At 44.5% G+C, this 6,000-nt stretch overlaps 1 protein-coding gene and 1 long non-coding RNA gene across 6 annotated transcripts in view; one reads left to right on the top strand and one right to left on the bottom strand.

Moving 5' to 3' along the window:
* Positions 1-949: 949 nt before the first annotated feature.
* Positions 950-2,375, bottom strand: LOC148125604 (uncharacterized). Its single transcript, XR_015744003.1, has 2 exons — positions 2,189-2,375; positions 950-1,671 (listed from the first exon to the last, which is right to left on the bottom strand). It is a non-coding gene; the product is annotated as an uncharacterized LOC148125604 (long non-coding RNA).
* A 132-nt stretch (positions 2,376-2,507) lies between these two features.
* Positions 2,508-6,000, top strand: part of ATP2B1 (ATPase plasma membrane Ca2+ transporting 1) — an 85,587-nt gene continuing 82,094 nt past the window's right edge. For 3 of the 5 annotated variants that reach the window (XM_026698859.2, XM_087934535.1, XM_087934538.1), the window contains exon 1: positions 2,588-3,140. The gene's annotated coding sequence lies outside the window, so the exon portion shown is untranslated. Of the gene's footprint in view, positions 3,141-6,000 lie in introns of all 5 variants that reach the window. The other 2 variants (XM_026698887.2, XM_087934536.1) reach the window with 1 other exon arrangement.

Genomic DNA, 6,000 nt, shown 5'->3' with positions numbered 1-6,000 from the left:
GAATAATTTCAAGAGCTTTTCTTTGGCCCCACTAAATGATCTTCAAGCTACTTGTCATATCTGATCTGATTTTGTTGATATGACCAACAAAAATGCCTTCTTTAATATCTTTTAGTAACTCTTAATCAGGTATTATTGGAAGCATCTGCCTCAAATGATGAAAACCTTCACCTTACTCGGTCATTGCTTTAACAAAAACAAAAACAACCCCCATTGGCTTGAGTTTTATGTGAAGAAAATATCTTTGTTGGATTAACAAGCTCAGTTGCCACAATTTTCTGTCCTGGAACCAAATTCTTTTGGAGGCCTTTTCTTTTTAATGTAATGCAACTCTCTTGCACAGTTGTCCCATTCACATTTGTAACAACAGTATCTGGAGCTGCAATGCAAGCAGCAGAGACACTACTTTTCTATCTCCACAGATATTCATTGTAGCTGGTGTACTGTGTGGTGTACTGTGTGTGTATATGCGCAGAATAGCCAACAGGTACTGTTGCCATCGTGTAAAACAATTTTTTTATAAAATAGTATACAATAGGTTAAATTACAGGTTATTTTAATGATTAGCAGCCAAACATCTTTTATACCCAAGTGTTCTGGAAGCAAAACTGTTGTTGTCCAACGTTATTATAACTTACATGCCAAATTATTTCTAGAGTTGAGTGACTTACAGTGTTAATGTAAGATTAGAATTGCATTCATTGATTTCATTTTTAATGAATCAACCCAAAGGAATACAGTTACTAGGAAGATACCTTAATTGGGTAATTATTGAGATGCCCATTAAATATCGAGTGAATTTGTTACTTGGAGCATTTTGAACTCTCCTAAGCTATCTGCAAGATGAAAAAAAAAACAGTTATTTTTCTTTGTTCATAGCCTAAATTTAATACCAGTGGTTGAAATCCAACACATATTGTTGTTATGAAGAAAATAGCACAAAGGAATATTAGGTGTTTGCTGCAATTTATTTATAAAAGTAATAAAGGATACAAATATATAAACTGAGAGCTTATGCACCAGAGACAAATTCCTTATGTGTCCAACCACGTTGGCCAATAAAGGATTTTATTCTGTTCTGCTCTAACCCTAGGAAAGTAAATCAGCAGCCCTAATCTTAAATCAGCAGCCCTGGGGAGATACTAATAGAAGATGTGCCGAGACATGTGATTTTTAATAATGTTAGCATCCATTCCATATTATATGTAAATAAAGGCTCCACAATGGATCTTGAATCTTATCTGCTGTGGCTTCAGATCGAGAGAAAGTGTCTAGAAAAATGGCTTTCAGTAGCATTTACATAATATCTCAGCCTAGTATAGTTGTGGGAATACATGCCTAAAAAAATCCGAAAGCTTAAATAGGAACTTTTAATAGGGTTTTCTTCTTCTTGCTTCATCTGTCACGTGGAAGCAGTCCACACAAGTGACCAGACAACATGGAAGCAACCGATGTTTGTATTCGCCGACCAAGATGCAGTTCAAATGATTGCACTGGTGTAGGACTGGGGTCCTACTTTCCAGTCACGCTGCTGGGAAATAAAACTGACTGAAATATTAGTCACCCCACTGCCTTCTTAATGGTAGCCTCGCTGTTTTCTTACGCCTCTCGCTCTTTCGTTCTCTTTTTTTTCTCGCGTACAAACACAATGGCAAACCTCCTCGGATGTAACTATTTGGGCAAGAGGAGAGGAAGTGACTAAACATGAAACAGCAAACGTCGTCATCTGGGTTCTGACAGGGATGACATAACAAGCAGCCCCCGAACATTAAATCCGCCCTCCTCCTCCATCACCCCCATCACGAAACCGGTCCACAGCTTTCCCTCCTACTTTCCGAGTGTAAAAGCCGGCCCGCTGGGTGGCCTGAGACAACGTCGCTTCACCTCAGCCCCACCTCCTTTCCTATCTACTGCCCGTAGTTCACAGGCTTAGAAAGCTGCCTCTTTTGCTCTGTCAGTGCTACCAGAGAAAGTCGCTCCTACTCGCTCCGGCGCTCTTTGCACCAGAGCTGAAGCACCACAGTCCACTAGCCACGATCTCAGCCTGTGGCCGGTGGGCGATCTGACTCACCCCCCCACCCTTTCACGCGTTTACCGTCCGTTCTCCCCAGCCCCGTCGCTTTTTTGCGGACTGAAATAAAGCAACAGCATGATTGCCCGCGCGGGCGCCAAGCGCCCCGGCGGGTACCTTTTCGGAGGATTAATGCTGGAAAAGAGGCGTGAGGAGGGAGCGTGGAGGAAGGGCAGAACAGCTACCCACCACCCCGCTTCTCCTTAACCCCCCCCGCCTCCCCAAGGGAAACGCTCGTGGCAAAGTCAACGACCCGGAGCCCGCCGGGCCTCATCAAACGCCACGGCCCGACCCACACACGTCATGGAAACAAGCACGTCAACCAATCTTACCCAATAGGACGGCGACAGGAAGGCGGGGAAAAAAAGGCACTCGCCGCCTTTTCGGGCACACTTCCCAGTCCCCGCCCCATCTCTTATGCCCCCCCTTCCCTTTCTCTCCCATACCCATGAAGGCACCGTGTCTTCGAACCCCCTCCTCTTCCTCTAAATTGAGCGAGACCCTGTCACGTGACGGGGACCGGGCCGGTTCGGAGCCTGGCAGCTCCTGGCGTGCTCGGAGCGGGGAAGTCGGGCGGGCACGGCGCGAGCGAGTAAGTGGCCAGCCCTTCGGCGAGTGGTGGATGGGAGAACGGTGTTGTGTCTTTACGGGGCTTGGGGCGGGACCCGACCTAGCCGCCGGCTCCTTCCATGCCAGAGTGGCCTGGAGAGGAAGGCGAGCGCAGCTGGTCGGCTTGCACGCGTGCTCGCCTACCGCCGACTAACGAGGGCGAGGGTGCTGCCAGGGAGTTAGTGCCGAAGGCGGGGCGGGGAACCCAGCTCCCTCCTCCTCCTCCGCTGCTGCTGCTGCTACCGCTGCCGCCTCCGCCGCTGCCGCCTCCTCCCCCAGCCCTCCCTCCCTTACCCTGCTCGCGGGCTGGCTCGGTGGCGGCGGCGGCGGCGGCAGCTTAAGCGTTCCGGGCTGGATTGGGGGACCTTGGCGCGGTAGGCGAGCAGCAGGCACCGGTGCCGATGGCGGTAGCCACCGTTCTTGTCGCCTGTGAACCTGGGCGGCGGTAAAGGAGCCTGAGGTAAGAGGCGAAGACCATGGCGGAAAACGCGAGGGAGACAGGGTGCCAAGACCGGGGACCTCCAACAGGAGAAAGGCAGGTGTTGGGGTTCCGCTGAGCCGGCGGCCGAGAGAATAGGAGAGCCGGAAGGAGGTGGGGGTGATGAGACCTGGCCGGCGCGGTGGGCCCACTTGCGCCCTCTCCTCTCTGCCTTCTTGCCCTCGGTGGGCGATGAGGGGGACGACCACGCCGACCGCCTCGGAGCGAAGCGCCGTGTGACCTTGAGGGCACCCCCGTGCAAGGCGGACGGCCAGTTGCGGCTGCCCGGCCCCGAATCTCCGCGCCACCTGGTTAGACCAAGAGCGAACTGCTGCTGCTGCTCCTCTCCCCCTTTTGAGATCCGAGAGCGCGCAGCTCGGTCCGCCGCCGCGTTGCGCTCTTGGAACGACCCCCCCGGACCCTTCAGCAGGGTGAAGAAGCCGGTGCCTTTTTGCCCGTCTCCGGTAGCTTCGGTTTGTGCGATCCCCCGTTTGGCGGGGAGTCAGCTATTCAGCCTTGTCTCGCAGGGGATCGTTGTGCTACTTCTGAACTTGAGGCTGGCTTTCTCTGCTTTCCTACCTGTAAGATCGTTGGCTTTTGACAGTGAGCTGTATTGCTGAAAAATGAAATGGTTCATTGTATTCCTAGTTTTTCGACGGACACCCCGACTATTAATGTTACTTATTAATGGTAAAGGAGAATGTTTGTTTGTTTTTTTAAACCGCGATAGAAAGACTTCAGAAGCATCCCTGAATTGTAGCTTGAGCCGGTCAAAACAGCCTTGGATACTGTAGATATTTTCTGGTTTTTATGACATGCCTGTAAGACCCTTTCTGGGGGCTAAGTATTGCAGTCAGCACTGAGCTTATGAATTCACCTTCACTTGAGGGAAGGGGGGCAGTGGAAAGGGGAAGCTATAATCCAAATTGTAAAGGCACTTGGAAGATTTGGTGGCTGAGACTACTACCTCAAGTGTTCATCAACTGATATATTTTAAGCCATTGATATAAAAAAAACCCAATAGAGGAGAAATCTGAAATGCTAAAGAGCATTGCATATGAAAACCAACTGATAAAAGTTGGCTTATGTGATATATTGCTGCTATGTATTGTAACCTCATTTATTGTAGAAAAATTTCAATAAAATAGGGTAAGGTGTACCAAGTTGAAATAACTATTCTTTTGGCCTATGCATTTACTCTAGGTGCAATTCTAATGCTGTGATCCCCACTTTAATCTTGCTGGTCTCCTTGTGCCCCCCCCCCCCAGTAGATAGTGAAGCTGCTGTATTTGTTCTATAAATTTAAACATATGAAAACCATGAAGATGTTTGCTCATATAGAGACTAGTACATTTTGTTGATTTCAATGCAAATAGATATTGTAAAGTATTCAGGCTTGAGATATTTATGTAGGAAAGGCACCAAATAACAAGAATTGGAAGCTTGAAATTTCATCTTTTCCATTAGCTTACTTCATAGTCTTAGGAAACCGTGTTGTAGCCTGAGCCTGCTCTCATCACCTTCAGCCTTGTATATAGGAAAAATAATTATACATAATTTTTCCCTGTGAGATAAATATAAATATTGCTGTCAATAGAACATGAAAAATATGTATATATTAAAGGATAAGAGTTTGATGTCAAACAGCCAGAATCAGACTCTTGGTAGTGAATTCCAAGATCAAGTATTTGTATATTTGAACATGCAAACCATGCAAACAAAGGAATATGTCTTGGAGTTCTATAATCAAAATGGTAATTGTGTCTTGCTTTATAAGAGCAGTTATTTTTAAAAAGGTTGAAAATAGTTTTTTTAATAAAGTTTGTAATTAAAAAATCATGCATAATAATGACAGGAAAGAAATAACGTATATATAGATTTCAGTAACTTACCGTTGGTATAGATTTATGTGCATATATTTTTGATTCTAGAAGCTTGTATTGTTATCAAATCAATGATTGTTGCAGAGACAATAGAAAAACAACAACATTCACTATATTTGATTTATAGTGTAGCAAATGAAAGGTGAATAAATGTGTTTTAATTAGGAATTCATCTGAAAACTGATATCTCAATGCAGTGGCAAAATGTTTTAAAGGAATAATACTGTAAGATTGGGAACCTGTTTTACAGTATTCATCATTCCTTTCCTGATTATATACGAGAGACTTCTAAAAGGAGGATGATGGAGAATAGTACTATGAAACAGATGAAAGGGATCTCAGTTGGTATAAGGAGATTGAAATATTTCATGAAACCTGATAATATTTTCTGATTAGGAAGGAACAATATTGAAATATCAACACTTAAAATTCAGTTTGCGGATATGGCCTTATACATCTCCATCTATAAGGCTGGTTTGTATTTTTACTTATTAAAAGTTATCTCTAGATAATGCTTTATATTAAAATGTGCTACAGACGTATTTTCTGGGTTATCGTCTTGCTTTTGGTAATGATACAGAGTAATTGCATATTTATGTAGGGCTTTGTTTGCTAGGGCCCATAATTCACAAAAGTAACTCTACAGGGTTTCTATAAGTTATTATATGTTTAGGATATAAAACTTTCAGGTAGGTGTTCACATGTGGATATTACAGTTTTTCTGAAAGATTAAGTTCGGATCCTAAAGATACTCCTCAGTTTTTTGTTGTCTATAGGTGATGAAATTGTCAAATTGGGAAAGTATAGGTTTAACTGGTTTCAAATGCATTTACAGGTTCAACTCAAATACTGGATTAAGTTTTTAAAAACTTCAAATAGTTTTGATCAAAAATATTTGAACAACTTCCTACAGATGTATGAAACCACTAGTTTGAAGCATTGCTTGTTGGTATACCATT

Source organism: Pseudonaja textilis, chromosome 5, assembly GCF_049901715.1.
Source record: "Pseudonaja textilis isolate UNSWEBS1 chromosome 5, rPseTex1.2, whole genome shotgun sequence".
Taxonomy (NCBI): Eukaryota; Metazoa; Chordata; class Lepidosauria; order Squamata; family Elapidae; genus Pseudonaja; species Pseudonaja textilis.
The sequence above is the reverse complement of the archived record's forward strand: the minus strand, read 5'-3'. Positions and strand labels throughout refer to the sequence as shown.